The sequence below is a fragment of the Heterodontus francisci genome, chromosome 27 (genome assembly GCF_036365525.1).
Source record: "Heterodontus francisci isolate sHetFra1 chromosome 27, sHetFra1.hap1, whole genome shotgun sequence".
Lineage (NCBI taxonomy): Eukaryota > Metazoa > Chordata > Chondrichthyes > Heterodontiformes > Heterodontidae > Heterodontus > Heterodontus francisci.
The window spans coordinates 61,523,117-61,540,745 of NC_090397.1; the positions used below are offsets into that span (position 1 = coordinate 61,523,117).

Here is a 17,629-nt window from a genome sequence, read left to right on the forward strand (position 1 = left end):
TGTCTGACCCTGGGCTGATCCTTTTGAGGTTTCGTCTGATGCACGCTCGATGCTGTGAAATCCCCTAATACAGATGTCTGGAGTAGCTTTATTAGTGTGTTATAGATGTAAATCTATTAAAAATAGCTAAGATAAAAGCAATTCTCAGTGTTTGTTTTAAAAAAAAAAGTAAAGTTTGGTTTTGGTTTACCTCATCTTTTCTCCCCAATTCTCTCAATTCTTCAGCCTTTTTTATACTTCAATGTCAAGTCTTAGTGAATTATTTCTTCAAACATTGCCAAGGCAACTGATTTGTATTTTTCTGCAATTAATTAACTATTAATGGGTGATTCCCAGAACATTGGTTCAAATCCTGCAATCTCATTTAATTATAAACCTCAATTTGTCTTGATTACTGTAAAACAGTGGCCCTGAACATTACTGATATTCCTGTGCCTCCAATGCCTTGCACTCTGTTCTAGAGCTGGGACACACACATCATAAACTGAGTCCTGATCAGCTGAAAACTGGTTCCAAATTTCCTTTTTTTTCCCCTTCTGGGTTTTGTTTTGCCTATATGGGATGCTCAATAAATTGTTGGCAATGACCCAGGGAAAGAATCCTATTAAAATCTCTCTTGCAGCACTAAGTGTTAAAATTGTTGTAAAGCAGCAATAACCTAGAATTCATAAAAAGATCAGAGAAGTAGTACAGATTTTGCAGGAAAATGGAACACACTTTTTGTAGCATGGTTCTGTACGTGTAGAAGCACCAATTAAAAATAGAACTCGTTACAGACCCTTGAAGTGCAGTCACTATTACAATGCAAAGTCCCACAAACAACAGCAAGATTAACGTCCAGATCATCTGTTTTAGTTGTGTTGAATGAGGGATACATATTGGCCGGAAGAATGGGAGAATTCACCTGCTCTTCACATAGTGCTATGGGGATTGTTTACATCCCATCTGAAAGAGTAGATAGAATCTCAGTTTAAACATCTTATCTGAAAGGACAGCAACTTTGGCAGTACGGCACTTTGAGTACTGCATTGCACGGTCAGCTTAGATTTGAGTTCCTCGATAGGGGTATGACCTCACAACCTTCTAACTCTGAGGCGAGAGTGCTACCTACTGAACTGAGATGCGGGTTTACTGCCCCCACCCAATTCAGTGAGCTTCTGTTTGTGTTCTTGCGCTGTGTCGAATAAGGAATAACAGACTTATGGGTGCAAACAAACAAATTTTGTTAAGTGGATATTCTTGCATTTTATCTCATTGCTGTTTTGTCAGGTCTTGCACACAGATTAGTTGTGACGGAATTTGCTTACACAACAGCCAGAATGTCTTGTAGGTATATAGTGTCTTTAACATAAAAAATGTCTTGGGGCATTTCATAATGGAGTTAGATAAGGGAAATGAATATCCAACCGTGGAGGGAGAGTTTAGAAATGGTGATTGAAAGTATGGTTTTCAAAAATACCTTTTGAGTTTTCTGAAGATCAAGGAGTGGTGGCAAAGTTTAAGCAGAGAATTCAGCAAGAGAGCCAAGGTGGTTGAAGGCTTTAGCACCAGAGGATGCTCAGTCACTGAGTATATTCAAGGCCAAAATCGATAGCTTTTTGGACACTAAGGAATCGAGGATAGTGGGGAAATGTGGCCTTCAGGTAGATGATCAACAGTTATCATCATGAATGGTGGAGCAGGCTCGAGGACCTGTATGGCCTACTCTTGCTCCCACTTCTTATGTTCTTAAATCTTGCCTTATTTTGAAGTCCTCCATTGGAAATGTAGGTACTTATGTTGCCTGAGGCCATTATTGTAGATTTTTATCATGTTTCAATTGAGATTATTAGCATCTGATTTTTGTGCTTGTGGCCATAGTATGGCGAGGGCAGGGAAGCAGGGAGGTGAAAGAGTTGGAGGACTGGAACCGTAACATTTCCTTAACTTTTCCTGGTTTCTCACCTCACTGGGGATGTGACTAAAATGTTCTTCCTCTTTTTCTGCCTATCTGTTTTTAAACTTGCTCCAGTTTTCCCTTTCATCCTGTATCAAAGCTTTTGATCTCTACTTAGTGTTTCTTCACAGTGACGACAGAGATGGAAGACAGTGTTGTGGGGGTCACGTACACTTTCCCACTAGTCCATGGTGCTGAGCATTAATTGAGTGAGCTACTGGGATCCCTTTTAGTTTATCTTATAGTGTTTGCCACATGGTCCTTCGGGTCTGTTCCTTGCTGTGCACCGTACGTGAGAAAAGCTTCCAAACTGTTGGTAGTGGTGTTTGGCAGCGTGCACACGAACATGGCACTTGTGTGAACTAAGAACAGTACAGCACAGGAACAGGCCATTCGGCCCTCCAAGCCTGAGCCGATCATGATGCCTGACTAAACTTAAAACCACCTGCACTTCCGGGGTCTGTATCCCTCTATTACCATTCTATTCATGTATTTGTCTCCCTTAGGTTTCACCCTGCCTCTTTCACTGAAACCTAGAATAAGCTTAATGAGATTGGGAGCACATTTGGATAATTTGGGATAATTTCATTTTTATCTGTATCTTGGGTGTTATGTGCCGGTTGCAACTTGCAAACCAGAGACACCACATTAAATCCTCACCTCTGTCATTTTCTGCTCACTCCCTTGTGCCTACCATTCTCTTGCTCATTCCTCACTTTCTCCCATACCATAACTCAGCACTGGCCCACTCAGCTCCTGCACTGGATGTCTTGCGATGATCTTTTTAACCATGAGTGTTAGTGAATCAGCCCAGCAGCCTATATGCAACATCTCCCCTGATACTAACGCCAGTGAATTTCGATGCTGAGACCAGATTATAGCAAAGCATTTCAGTGCAGTCATGCTTTTTGAGACTGCTGTTCTGCAGATGTTTTGTGCAAATGCCGAGAGGAACAGATGGCAAAGATTTCAGCAAGCTATTTGCCTTGCACTTTGGTTGCAGCTTTGTAAGAACATGTTCAGGTATTAGAATGGGTTTGGCGACGTGAGAAATATATGGACTGAAATGTCTCTGGAGGGCAACACACCAAGCCTGTAGAGTGGAAATATGGGAGTGGTTAATGAGTTTTGGTTGATTTACCTTTGGGAGATCGAGTTATTCGTACTAACTCTCCTATTTAATCTCCCTAGGGAGTATGTGATGGGGCAGGTTATACACAGCATATGGAGGGATGGGCAAAATGGCCTTTTGTTGTTTTCACAAGTTCTGGAATTTACTTCAGCTTGTAATCAGATATTTTGCAACTTCTTGTAGTAGAGCTGCGAGTGTGTCAGAATACATGTCTAAGAAGCCAACTCCCCACTGTCTCATTAAATTTTAATCAGCAAGCTGAGAGAGAGTAAAATCAAGATTTTGTGGAGAATGAAATTTAAAATTGCAGCATATCCTTAAGCTTGTTTTATCAGAATTTGAAGTTGTTCCATCGTGTTGAGCTGTGTTCTTTGGCTTCAGTAGTTCTGTCTGGTTGGTGGAAAAAGTAGTACTGCAAACACTTGAATCTGTTGTGAATTTGACACCTGTTTTGGGAGAGACACACGGCATCTTCAAGTCTGGTTGTGGTTGAGCAGGTCATCAATGGGGCATCTCCCCTGCCGGTTATTGCTGGTGCTCATACATTCCAATGATTTGATGGACTGGGAAAACTGCCACAGTACAAATATCTGCTTGCAGTGGTTATGTATAAACTGGTCCTTTTTTTTTAAGGAAAGGAAAAACTGCCCGAGCTGCCCATATAAAGCCATATAGCTGTCTGGAAATGCAGGACGCAACACTTTGTGTCCCTTATGTTCCCATCACATCCCTTCAAAGTCCTACTCACTAATTATCACTGTCCTCACTAACAATAGAGGTCAAGGTATTCATTGAGGTTCCTGCAGTTTGTCTTCTAGTGAGAGACTTGCTGAAGAGGAGCCATTTGTCTTCCTGATGCTTCTCTGCTACTACCCAGCCTACCCATTAGTGCTCGAGTTAGTTGGAACTGAGTACCAAGTACCCCAGCTCCAAATGACAGGTCAACCAACCCTTCTGGGTCCCTCATGGACTATACGGGCTTGTCCATCATTAACAAGACTCCTTATGATAAAGGGTTAATCAGTGCAGGGACAGACTATATCAATCCTTATTGTATCAATTTTAAAAACAATTGTCATAGCTTTTCAATATCCTGATGAAAATTGTTAAACCATAATTTCACTCTTTTAGTTGGCTGTCCCGAAATGAGATTTATCATACCAAACCATTCCTGTCAACTTCCTGAGGGCATAAATCAGCACAGATGCCATGAATGCACCCCCCCCCCCCCCCCCCTGTTAAACGGAGGTTGACCCTTGAGGGTGGTCACCTAGCTTGTCTGGCTAATGTGTTCATCGCTGTTTGTTGCATTAATATGGAGTTCCAGTTTGGCAGGATAGGTTCAAATGGAAGCCACACCCAAACGTTGCTTATAAGCAAAGTACATGTAACTACAGCGTTTTATTGAGCCCTGCCAGACCCTTAATTTTTTTTAAATCCCTTTTTGTCTCATTTAGCAACAGATCTTCAGTCCTCTTCCCTGTTAGGGAGTCAGATGAAAGTCTACTTTTGTATTAAAAGATTTCTATCTTTTTTTAATGTTGGGCATTGTTTGCCTTATCTTGAAAAACTCCAATTCTTTTTTTCTATGGCCATTATAAAATGTCACCTTCCCTGGAGCACACTAAGTATAGTGTACTCTTCACGTGAAGTATCGAGGGCATGACATAAATTATTTCTTAATCATGAATATGAGCCATGCATCTTCAGGCATTAGGACATATCTCCATAGGTAGGGGTTGGCAACATTAATAACAGCCTTTTTTAATTTTAGTCTAAAATGCAATATCTTAAGAGTTGCACTGCTGTTAGTCAAATGCCAATTCTAATGAAAAACAAGACAAACGCATTTCAACAACTTTTTGAAAGCTGTTAATTTACTTTCTGAAGTAGTGCCTGATTGTCTGCAGTTGGGATTAAGGAAGAGATTGAGTCTACTTCTGGACATGCTGTACCTTAACCTTGAGGATGACATTGAATGCTGAATGTGCAATATTAATCTGTCCGTCTTGTTTTTCCCCAACCTCACTATCCTGATGGGCGCAAAAAGTAAAGTATTTTATGGGATTTATTAGAAAAAGCTGTTGAACCTTTTCAAGGATAATATGCTATTCAACCAAAAAAGGAAATTGGAATAAAATAATTGCCACTTCTATTCTGAGCTGTGGGAAAACAAAACAGCACCAGCAGCTCCGTGAACTTTTGCTAAGAGTCTATTGATGATGTGGGAGGCGTTTCAAATGACTTTGAAGCTGTGACATTCAATATCTGTGTGACCGTTTTTCCAATGACTGTAACTGTGACCACTTTAAGGTGGATCCACTGGTGTCAGAATTGGAAGTGTTTGAATTCTTGTCAGTGAATGCAGCACTATCTGGGAGTACTTATTCCCCTGGAAAACAGGGAACTAGAGTAAAGCAAACTCTCTCTTGTATTGGCTCAAAGTAGCAATGATTTTGAAATTGCCATTTAGCATTTCGGACAGTAAACCAATGGACCTGGATTTGAGACTATCCAAATGCATTTGACTTCAGGTCTTGACAAACTGAGTTTGCTTCATTCTTCCCTCCACCCCCTGTCTACAGTGAAAGGATGTTGCACTAACCCACCACAGTAACCAGCTACTCTCTCTCCCTTTCCCCAGTGAAATGATAGTGTGCTTATCCACTGCACTTATCACTATTCACCCCACTTCTGAATTTTCTCATCAATGACAGCTAAATAAACATGAAACTGTGCTCATCTGTGGTGATTTGTGCCACTTCACTGGCCCAGCAGGCAGATTGTGAAAAGTGACTAAATAAGTGAAATGTAAACACTTCCCTTTTATCCACATCACTGATCAGACTAGAGAAAAGGGAGTACTATGATAGCCTTTATTTAGCCACAATTCGGCTGCAGGACTAATCTGCTTATTTAGTAAGAACGTTAACGCATTCTCATTTGATAAGTGGTATCATTAAGGAGTGTTTCACCTGCCTGCCTTGGGTGACATTTTGAGCATCCTGTGCAGAGCTGTGACTGCTGATTGACTAATGCTTGCAGAGCCCACATTCCAGCAATCCAGCAGCTGCTGTTTGAGCAGAGATGGTATATCCCACTGTAAACATCAGTGACGACAGTGATCCCGGATGCCTACTGCCACAAAGCTGGTAATCAACTTTGGTGCGTATCTGACTAAACTTCGGGCTCTGCCAAGACCCAAATCTTCACTGCCATAGAGAGAGGAGACATTGACTTCCAATCAAATAGAACAGAACAGCAATAATGACTTTCATTTATTTAGCACCTTCAACATAGTAAAACATTCTTTGGTACTTCACAGGAATATTAGCCAAAAAAATTAGACACTAGCTACACGAGGTATTAGGGCAGGTGACCAAAAGCTTGGCCCAAGAGGTAGATTTTAAGGAGACTGAGAGGTTTAGGGAAAGAGTGCCAGAGTTTAGGTCTTCAGCCAAAGGTATGGCGAGGCCAGACTTTTGCTTCAGATCTTTGCTGGACTTTGCCCACTGCAGCAAGAAGTTTGTTTTTCCTTATGGCACTTTTATATGATGCAAGACCAGTGTGCGTGACAAAAAATGAAAAGCTTCCACAATTGCATGTTCTTAAAAGTGCTGCGCCTAATTGTACGAATTATAAAGATTGAAACGTTACTATTCATATGGTGAGTTCCACACTCTCCTTTTGCCCCAATTGGCAGCACTGATCTCTGCTTATTTATGCCAGGTTTTACCTTCTAGTCTGTTAATGAGGTTGGCAGGAGATGTAGATGTAAAGTGATCTCAGCTAAATGGGGAATTAGGCTGCCGCAGGAAATCCATTCTGACATATGAAAGGGCTTGATGGGCAGGGTGGCCTGTTTTCACTTCCATACCTTCTATGGTTTTTGATATGCAGAATAACGCCTCAGCGTCAGAAAAAGAGAGGGAACAGTGATAAATTTATGCCAGTCTTGTCACGTAACTGCGAATGTGGAAACATCACCTGCCTTGCTTCTGTGTTGGAAGAGGTGAAAGTTCAGGGTAGAAAAGAAAGGGATGCAAACAATATTTCTAAATCTGTTATGTAAATGTTACTCCAATTACACGTACTGGTTAATTTTATTTCAGGGAGGCTCACAGCACAAAGAATTAAGAGCAGGACCCTTCTTAATGAAACAATGAAGTCAAATGATTCTGTGGCTGAGAAGCAGAAGCACAGCACCAACTCGGTAAGACCATTTTTTTGGTTGGCAGCAACAGGAAGCTTGTTGGCTTTAGGATCTTTGCTGAAGTTTGATTGGCACTGAGCTGCATTCATTATTTGATTGTGTTTATTGATCAACAGGCTGTCACTAAGTCTACCCAAGAATTTAAAGCTCCATTGTTGTTGTTGTTTTGCAGCATTTTATGAATGAATCCGAATTTCCCTAATTCTCTGCAGACCAGTAGAGCTGTAGCCTTTTGGGCCCATTTCAAGCCAGGCATGATGGTGTTTTGTCAGCTGATGAGGCTGTCATTTTAGCCTGATTAGAAATGCAGTGTGTAAGCTTGAGAAGGAGCAAAACTACTGAGGGTAGTGCTCCAAATCTATGTTCCATTGAAATTTTTTGTGCAAGTTGGGAATTTATTCAGGATTCAAACAATTATTTTTTGACCAACTTCAGAAAAAAAGATTGTAGGTGTGAAAAAACCACCAGAATTTGCCAAACTACACTTTTTTTTTAAACAAATGTGATTTGAAGATCTGTTTTGTCTTGCACAACTGCTAAGGAATCCTATAAAGGCTGAGCCATTCAATGGTGGATCAAAGGAGGAGGGAGAAGGGCAATCTGGAAAAAAAAAATGCATGACCTGCATCTTGGGTTGGTCAGCATCTGAATTGGACAGGTAGATAAAGTTTGGGTGGAGTCCTTTGAAGAAACCAGAAAGAACTTTCATTTATATAGCACCTTTTCACAACCTCGGGACTTCCCAAACCGCTTTACAACCAATGAAATACTTTTGAAGTGTAGTTACTGTTGTAATGTGGGATAAATGTGGCAGCCAATTTGCGCACAGTAAGGTCCTGCAAGCTGCGATGAGATCTATTTTCACTGATGTTGGTGAGGGATAACTATTGGCCAAGATACAGAGAACTCCCTTGCTCCTCTTTAAACAGTGGGATGGTATCGTTTAATTCCACCTGAGAGGGCAGCTGTGCCTTGGTTTTAACATCCCATCTAATGGTCTACCATTGTTCAGGGCTGCACTGAGGTGTCAGCCTAGATTATGTGCTCAAGTCTCGAGTGAGATTTGAACCCATAACCTTCTGACCAAAGCTGATGCCTATGAACTGATATTCATTTTTTGATTAAAGGATCCCAGCTGCTTGTTCTCTTTCAAATACTGACCAACTTGTAGTGCATTTGCAATGCTATTTTTTTCTTTCTGAACAATTACCTATTAATGTTAATAAATTCTATATCGATGCATAAGAGGAGATGGAGGAACCTGTGCATCTTCTGACTTGTACCCTTATATGGCAGTGGCCAAAAGGGGTGTGTTTCCTTAAAGGTGTATTGCCCCTGTATTTGCATTCATCAATATAGTTGCAGGTTGCAGTATCAGAATTTTTTTTTTTGCTATAAATTATAAAGACTGTGCGTGTTTTCCGTTATCCTATGGAGGGGCATTTGTTTTACTTCAGCCTTGTGTTGCATTTTTCAAGCCACCCAATTCTTAACTGGCTGAGCAGCTCCCCATTTACCAGTTGCATCCAATTTGTTTTTTTGTTTGACTCGTTAAGATCTCTGCAGAAAGTCCCAAATGGTGCATGAAATATTTTAAGAATCAGTGAAGTAAGTTAGATCCAAAGGTGGTTAGTCACTGTGGGAAAGGTTGATGCAGTAAAGAGGACATGATGCATTTAAAGGGAAGCAAAGTTAACACACAAGGCAGAATGAAATAGATTATGCGGATCAGGTTCAGTGAAGAGGGGTGGAAGGAAGTTCATGTGGAGCATAAACCTGCTGGCCCAAATGGCCCGTTTCTGTGTAAGTGTCAGCTATATCATATGTTCTGCTTCTCCTACATCCAGATCCTAATAGTTACTGTTAAGAATGAACTCATGGCTGGAGGACCATAGAGCAAACCATGAATTGGAGTGAGTTATGCTCGGTCGCGTTTATGCAGTGTTATGACCAGGTGAGGAAGGTGTCTAAGGCTCCCTCTCAGTCTTCACCTGGTCTTATGGTAACAGGATTTAATTTTGTTTTTAGTTCCCCTTGGTGACCACTTTCCAACCAGCACAAACTAGTTTTCTTATGTTTAAAGAAGAAAAGTAGAAATTTATTAAACTTGAACTTTAAACCCTATGGATAAATGACGTGCCCACGCTAGCATGCATACATGATACACACATGCAAATAGAGACACAAAAGAGCAGAAGAAAAATAAAGTGGAAAAATTTGAGGCAATATCTGAAGAGTTTGTGTTATGGTTCTTCGAGCTGACTGTAGAGTCCTTGATTGTAGGTGGATCTTGCTTTTTGTTGGGGCCCAGTATTATTCTTAAACCTTGTTCACTGTAGGAGACTTTTCTCTCTTGGAGTTCATGTGGATTCAGAGACTTGAGAAAGAGATGGGAGCAGACAGGAGAGGTCTACTCAGTCCAGGAGCAAACAATCTTTGAGTTCAGACTCTCTGTGGCCAGTTCAAAAGAAAACCCTGGAACAGCCACTTAGTCGTGGGACCAGCTGGTCTAACCAGTCCTGGCTCTTGTGGATTGTATCTGCCTTAGTAGGCCCTGGAATGTGCTTCGTCTTTGATGTCTGTTAGTATGTAAATGTTTTTTTTTCAACCATGGCTGATCTGTTTAGCAAGTCATTTTCTCGCTCCAACAACAGTTAAAAATCAGTGTTCCTGACAAAATTGATTTGCCTCATTCTTGGCAGGTGGGGGCCTAGCATGACAGGAGCGACTTAACAGCAGGTCTCCTGAGATGAGTTGAGGCTATAGAATGGATCACTGGCATTCTCAATGGCCAAAATAATAATGCTTGTCTGTGAGGGGTTGTGGAAGGGAAGGGGTGGGCTAGCAATTAAAAAGGGACGGCATCAAGTGAAAGGAGAACTAAAACTAATGTTTTTCACTGTGCTATGCGATGAGATTTTGTGATGAGTCTACAATGCTGTGAAAACTAGTGATAGGCCAGAAGGTTGGGAAAATTTTAGAAACCAGCAAAGGATGACTAAAAATTATGGGCGAAACTAGAATATGAGAGTAAACTAGCAAGAAATATAAAAACAGACAGTAAGCTTCTACATACATAAAAAGGAAGAGTGTAGCTATCGTAAACGATGGTTTCTTGGAGGATGAGACTGGAAAATTCATAAGAGGAAACAAGGAAATGGCAGAGACTTTGAACCATTATTTTGTATTTGTCTACACTGAAGAAGACACGAATAATATCCCAAGAATAGTAGAAAATCAATGGGCAAAAGGGAGGGCGGAACTTAAAATTATTGCTATTCTTACAGAGGAAGTAGTAGAAAACTGATGGGGCTAAAGGCTGGCAAATCCCCTGGACCTGATGGCCTGCATGTTAGGGTCTTAAAAGAAGCAGCTACAGAGATAGTGGATGCATCAGTTGTAATCTTCCAAAATTCCCTAGATTCTGGAAAGGTCCCAGCAGATTGGAAAATGTAAAACCTCTATTCAAGAAAGGGTGGGGGGTGGTGGAATGTGACAGAAAGCAGGAAACTATAGGCAGGTTAGCCGAACAACTGTCATTGGGGAAAATGCTAGAATCCATTATTAATTAAGTAGTAGCAGGACGTTTAGAAAATCATAATACAATCACGCAGAGGAGACATAGTTTTATGAAAGGAAAGTTGTATTTATTGAATTTCTTTGAGGATTTAACAAGCAAGATGGATGAAGGGGAACCATTCGATGTAGCGTATTTGGGTTTCCAAAAGACATTTGATAAGATGTCACAAAAGGTTACAACACAAGATCAGAGCTCATGGTGTTGGGGGTAATATATTAGCATGGATAGAGGATTGGCTAACTAACAGGAAACAGAGTCAAGATAAATGAGTTATTTTCAGGTTGGCAAACTGTAACTAGTGGAGTGCCACAGATCAGTGCTGGGACCTCAACTATTTGCAGTTTATATTAATGACTTGGATGCAGGGACTGAGTGAATTATAGCCAAATTTTGCTGACTATACAAAGATAGGTAGGAAAGCAAGTTGTGAGACGGACATAGTCTTCAAAGGGATATAAATAAGTGAGTGGGCAAATATTTGGCAGATGGGGTATAGTGTGGGAAAATGTGAAGTTGTCCACTTTGGTGGGAAGAATAGAAAAGCAAAATATCGAGTAAAATTAAAGAATGCTGCAGTACAGAGGGATCTGGGTGACCTCGTACATGAATCACAAAAAGTTAATATGTAGGTACAACAATTAATTAGTAAGGCAAATGGAGTGTTGGCCTTTATTGCAAGAGGGATGGAGTATAAAAGTAGGCAAGTCTTGCTACAGCCGCACAGGACGTTGGTGAGACCACATCTAGAGTACTATGTACAGCTTTGGCCTCCTTAATTTAAGGAGAGATTTACTTGCATTGAAGGCAGTTCAAAGAAAGGTTCTCTAGTATGATTCCTGAGATGAAGGAAAGGTTGAGCAGATTGGGCCTATACTCATTGGAGTTTACGAGAATGAGAGGTGACCTTATTAGAACATGTAAGATTTGGAGGGGGATTGACATGGTAGAGGCTGAGAGGATATTTCTCCTCCTGCAGGAATCTCGAACTGGGGGCACAGTTTCAAAATGAGGTCTCCCATTTAAGATTGCGATGAGGAGGAATTTCTTCTCCGAGTTGCTAAGCTTTGAAATTCTCTACCCCAGAGAGTAGTGGAGGCTGGGGTCATTGAATATCTTCAGGGCAGAGCTAGGTAGATTTTTGATCTATAAGCGAGTCCAGGGTTATGGGGGGTTGGCAGGAAAGTGGAGTTAAGACCACAATCAGATCAGACATGATCTTATGAATGACGGAGCAGGCTCGAGGGGCCAAATGGCCTACTCCTCCTATCTCTTATGTTTAGTTATTCTCTCACTGGAGAAGTATGCGGCAATCGTACTGTTTGATGTCATGAATAGAGATTTGGGAGACTGGTGGAAAATTTAAGCATATTAAAGAATCCCATCTTATCGGGCAAATTTATATCTCACTCCATGTGGCCACAGAACACTCATCAATATTGACCTCTGTCTGAAATTCTGTCTTGGAGGTAACAACCCAGGTGGGAGGACTGCACTGTTTATTCAAGTTCCACTTCTCCATGGGTCATGACATATATTTAAATTTTTTTCCCACTTGCTGATACGGTTAATCATAGACTCTTTTTATCCCAGAATAAAACACCCCAACCTAGTTTCTTAATGAACAAAATTATCAGTTTATTATGAAACAAGTCTTGAGCAGTAATGAAATAAAGCATAAAAACACAGATTGGAATGTCTGTTCTACCTTAGCCCCTCACACTCAGGTGCACACACACTAGTTAACTGGAAAAGTAAAGGGAGTTTTGTTTCTAGAGCTCTGTTACAGACAAAAAACACTTGAGCTGCATACTTGCTCGTTCTTGAAGCAGCAGATATGTTGTGTTCCAAAACTGGCATACAGTCTGGCTTCCAAGTACACGTAGACGGGTCACTAGGATCATTTAGAACAGTTCTTTTCAGGCGGCATTGAGAATTAATTTAGCAGGCTTTTCTTCAAAGATAGGAGACAAGATGAGTTGACACAGTGGACTTCTCGGTCTTTTAGAGAGGTGCTGGATAGCTGAGCTGCATTTTGGTCCTTTGTTCCTTGGAAGTTCTCTTCTCTCCTTGGAAGTTCTCTCTTTTATACAGTTGAATCCCAACTCAAAACAATTCTCAAGTGAAACCGACAACAGGAAGTCAAGCTTCTGATCTCCATCAATCTTGACCTGTTACTACTTTTGTAAACAACTTCTCCACGTGTCCAAAGTTCTGTGTTTATTGAAGTGGAAATCAGGTGGTTTCCCAGAAAGGCGGCTTGTTGCTGGAAGTCAGGTGGCTTTCCTCACACGACCTCTGTGATCCTTTTTGGGGAAAAAAAAATTTCCAGGATCTGTTTTTCAAAGTCAAGTGGCCTTTACATAACTCCCTTTTGAAAACCCCAAAGTTTAACATTTCTTCAATGTTTCAAAAATGAATCCTCAAAACTTATCTTCAACAAAGCACAGAGGCACTGTAATAACCAAGATCTATCATTCAAGGGTTTAGAGCATATTTTTAAAATAATTAATTTTGTATTGGGTTAAGCAAACAAAAAAGAAACCAATAAGGCCTTTGTATCTCTTCCATCAGTTTGATTCAGAGAGGCCAGTCATTTTAGTCTTTTAACTGCTTGGTGACCACATTTAGAAAGTAGAGCACAGTATGTGGCTGCTGTGAATTGCAACTGTCCAACGTTCTCTCCAATGTACTGTAACTGGATGACCAACTCTCTGCACTTTAGGCTTATATCTGAGTAAGATTGAAATTAGAAACATGGTGAGAATCTTTTATCTGTGATCATGTATTAATTTTATGTGGAATATCATCCCATCTGAAATTGGTTCCTTCACTGAAGTTTGAACCCTTGCACCTCTCATGGTTAAGCCAGTATGGTGTTTGTTATGCTGTATGAATGTTTTTGAATAATTGAAGTCTTGCTCAACATTCGCTAGTAAGGTGTTTGATGTTTTGCTGGAATTTTCTTTTTTGCTGTGGTGATGGGGAGTGGGGAGGAGGGGCGGGGGGGTTTGGCAGTGGGTGGTGATTTCTGTAGATTTCTCTATGGCTTTTTAAATTGCACCTTTCTAAGTTATTCAAGCACGGTGAGGTGTTTCAGTTTCTGTATAGCATGGTACTATTTCCTATGGATTCAGCATACAAGAAAAGAAGTACCACAAATGATTTAAGAAATGTTTTTGCATATCCTTTGATACTTAAATATATTCATCTGGTAAAATGCCATCCTAGCCAGTGGACAATATAAGATTCTTCGAACTTGGAATTCAACTGTTAACCAGAAGTTGCAGTTTAAACCATTTTCTTTAAATACATCCTGCAAAACTGGAGCATTTTATTAAAAGATTTTTTTTTCAGTATCCTTAAAATCTCCACCAAAAGAGTGAAACATTATCTTGGAATACTGAACAGATAAAACTCAAAACAATGCAGCTCTTTTCCCCACAGGTAGGTTGATTCGATTATCCAGAAGTGCATGCAGGACTGCTTGAAATTTGATTGTGCTAAATACACATTTTAACCATCGAAGTGAAACCTTTCACTGTACAAAAACCCTTGCAGCTCATACACTTGTTAATATTGGGGGAAAAGAATGGGGCTTTCGAGAGGTGATTCTGGTAAATCAGAGGAGGAGCTGTCCTATCAGCACCACTCTGTTGGAGTCATTTCATGATTAAATGAATCTTCTTAACCATGATTTGTTGAAAAAGCTTAGCAACTTCCTTCAATTTCTATGTTCATTAAGTTTAGGGCACCCCTGTGGCTCTATCCCTTCTTCCTTCAGTACTTGACAAAAATTCACATCTTAGACTCCCTCCATGTGCTGTCTATTATCAATCGCAGATAGCTGCAGGGTTATTCTAGAATCACAAATCAAACTCTCTAGGATAACTTTCTGAAAGCCTGTGGAGTTGAATCTATATATAACTTTTAATTTCTGATGTTTATTTCCATTATTGAGCTGAAACTCTTTCAGCAGTTAAATACAGCGGAGATCATAGTTAAGAAGCTATTTAACTTGGGCAGTGAACACGGGATTACAAGACAAACACTCATTTAATGTGCATTCATCAGTGTTCGAGATTGGAAAAGAAATGTTTTTCTAAGACAAAGCGTCTTGTAAAAAGGAGTTAGGTTGCCATCTACAGAGACGAGGGATTGAAGCTTGTAAAGGGATTTTCCCCCCCCCCCCCCCCCCCCGTTGTGGGAGGTAAAGGAAGGAACTTTATGTTGATTATAGTTGGAGGCTGTCTTGTGGTGTGGGAGAAGAATCAGTGATAGAATATACATGAATAGATTCTAGGTAGAGCACACTTGATGGGCTGATTGACCTGTCATGGCCCTGAATTTTCTTAACATCTTCAGGAAGAATGCTGGAAAATATAAAATTAAAAATACATAGAAGATCTGGTGCCTGAAGAAAACTGATTCATGTTTTGTAGCTATGAATGTTCTGTGCCTGAAGAGAAATCTGCCTTTTTTTCCCTCTATTTTAACACACCTGCTGTGTATTCCAGCATTTTGTTGTAATTTTGCATGCACTTGCGTAGTAAGTGTGCAACATGCTGCCCATTAGAGCATTTTTCTTACACTGATGCAATGCCAGCAGTTCTCGGCATTTACAGGAAGATTTTAATGACTGACTGACCAGGCTTCGGAGCAGAACACATCTTCAGAGCTGCAAGAAGTGGTTCATTTTGTTCTAAAGCCTTTTACTGTGGAATTGGAAAGTGTCGGTGCTTCGATGCAAATTATTAGCAAAACACCAAGTAGCTACTAAGGATTTTTGAAAATGGAGATCTGCATGAAATCTTGATCATAGGAGAGGAAAGCATCTTCATCCAGTTAGGCTTGTGCATCGTTACTTAGAAACATTCTGACAGGATTGTGTATTCCATTCTTGCTGGTAAGGGATGAGCTAGCCTCTCCTCCATCTTGGAGCTGTGTACCTATTGTGGTGTAGAGGGCTGAGTGAGTCTGAGACTATTTGCAGGAGCTTCTGTCAGTCTGAGCATGAAGCAGGAATAGGAGGATCCAATGGCTGGTCGAAATATTGAGTCTGTCTACCACATGGCATTGGGGGTGAGGGGGGGGGGTGTGGTGGTGGAGGGGCAGTTTGTGCACTTTGTGGAGGAGAGTGATGGGATGGGAGTGAATTGTTGACTGAGTGAGGATTTAGGAATGCTTGGCTGCGAATCTCCAGTTGAAGTTATACTTGTCATAGTTGTTGGATACATTGGGAGGAATTTTCAATCACGTGAGGAGGAGGGGACCGGAGGTGGGCGAGGCTACAATTTCCTGACACTGGTGTTCTAGATTGCTGGCATGTTCCTGCCTCTGGGCCATTTTGGGACATGCCAGATTGGGTGCCAGCAGCACGTAGCCAATTAGGCATCAATAAGTGCCTATTAAAGCTCCTCTCCTCCCGCCGATTGGAATTTTTCAGTCAGCAGGCAGACTCCCTGAGGTCGTTGGAATCCGGCTGGGGGATGAAGGGGGTCTCCTGACATCATGCCCGGGTGAAAAGGTGGGGGTGCAGGTGCCAGCACACCAATTGGCTTTTTAAACACCTCCTCCCCCCGCCCCCACCCACTGCCGTGACTGTAACGGCCACAGCTGCAACAACAGGCTGCCCTGTGGAGAGGTTCCCCCTCCACTATGGTGCTGTAGCAGTTGCGACTAGTTTTTATTGCAGATATTTTTATACGCTTGAGTCATCTGTCTCTCTCTGCATCTCTCTTTCTCTCTCTCTGCATCTCTCTTCTCTCTCTCTGCATCTCTCTCTCTCTCTCTCTGCATCTCTCTCTTCTCTGCATCTCTCTCTCTCTCTCTGCATCTCTCTCTCTCTCTCTCTGCATCTCTCTCTCTCCTCTCTCTGCATCTCTCTCTCTCTCTCTCTCTGCATCTCTCTCTCTCTCTCTCTCTCTCTGCATCTCTCTCTCTCTCTCTCTCTCTCGCATCTCTCTCTCTCTCTCTCTCTGCTATCTCTCTCTCTCTCTCTGCATCTCTCTCTCTCTCTCTCTCTCTCTGCATCTCTCTCTCTCTCTCTCTGCATCTCTCTCTCTCTCTCTCTCTCGTCTCTCTGCATCTCTCTCTCTCTCTCTCTCTCTGCCTCTCTCTCTCTCTCTCTCTCTCATCTCTCTCTCTCTCTCTCTGCATCTCTCTCTCTCTCTCTCTCTGCATCTCTCTCTCTCTCTCTCTCTCTCTCTCTCTCTCTCTCTCTCTCTCTCTCTCTCTCTTCTCTCTTCTCTCTCTCTGCATCTCTCTCTCTCTCTCTCTGCATCTCTCTCTCTCTCTCTCTGCATCTCTCTCTCTCTCTTCTCTGCATCTCTCTCTCTCTCTCTCTCTCTGCATCTCTCTCTCTCTCTCTCTCTCTGCATCTCTCTCTCTCTCTCTCTCTCTGCATCTCTCTCTCTCATCTCTCATCTCTCTCTCATCTCTGCATCTCTCTCTCTCTCTCTCTGCAATCTCTCTCTCTCTCTCTCTCTCTGCATCTCTCTCTCTCTCTCTCTCTCTCTGCATCTCTCTCTCTCTCCTCTCTCTCTGCAATCTCTCTCTCCTCTCTCTCTGCATCTCTCTCTCTCTCGTCTCTCTCTGCATCTCTCTCTCTCTCTCTCTCTGCATCTCTCTCTCTCTCTCTCTCTCTCTGCATCTCTCTCTCTCTCTCTCTCTGCATCTCTCTCTCTCTCTCTCTCTGCATCTCTCTCTCTCTCTCTCTCTCTCTCTCTCTCTGCATCTCTCTCTCTCTCTCTCTGCATCTCTCTCTCTCTC

At 41.6% G+C, this 17,629-nt stretch overlaps 1 long non-coding RNA gene across 21 annotated transcripts in view; it reads left to right on the forward strand.

Annotated features, from left to right (window-relative positions):
• LOC137384865 (uncharacterized) overlaps positions 1-17,629 on the forward strand; it is a 290,645-nt gene that overhangs the window by 198,086 nt on the left and 74,930 nt on the right. For 20 of the 21 annotated variants that reach the window (XR_010977693.1, XR_010977691.1, XR_010977692.1 and 17 more), the window contains one exon: positions 7,181-7,281. The exons of the other annotated variant lie outside the window; for it this stretch is intronic. This is a non-coding gene — a long non-coding RNA (uncharacterized lncRNA). The remainder of the gene's footprint in view (positions 1-7,180; positions 7,282-17,629) is intronic. 21 annotated transcript variants of the gene reach the window in all.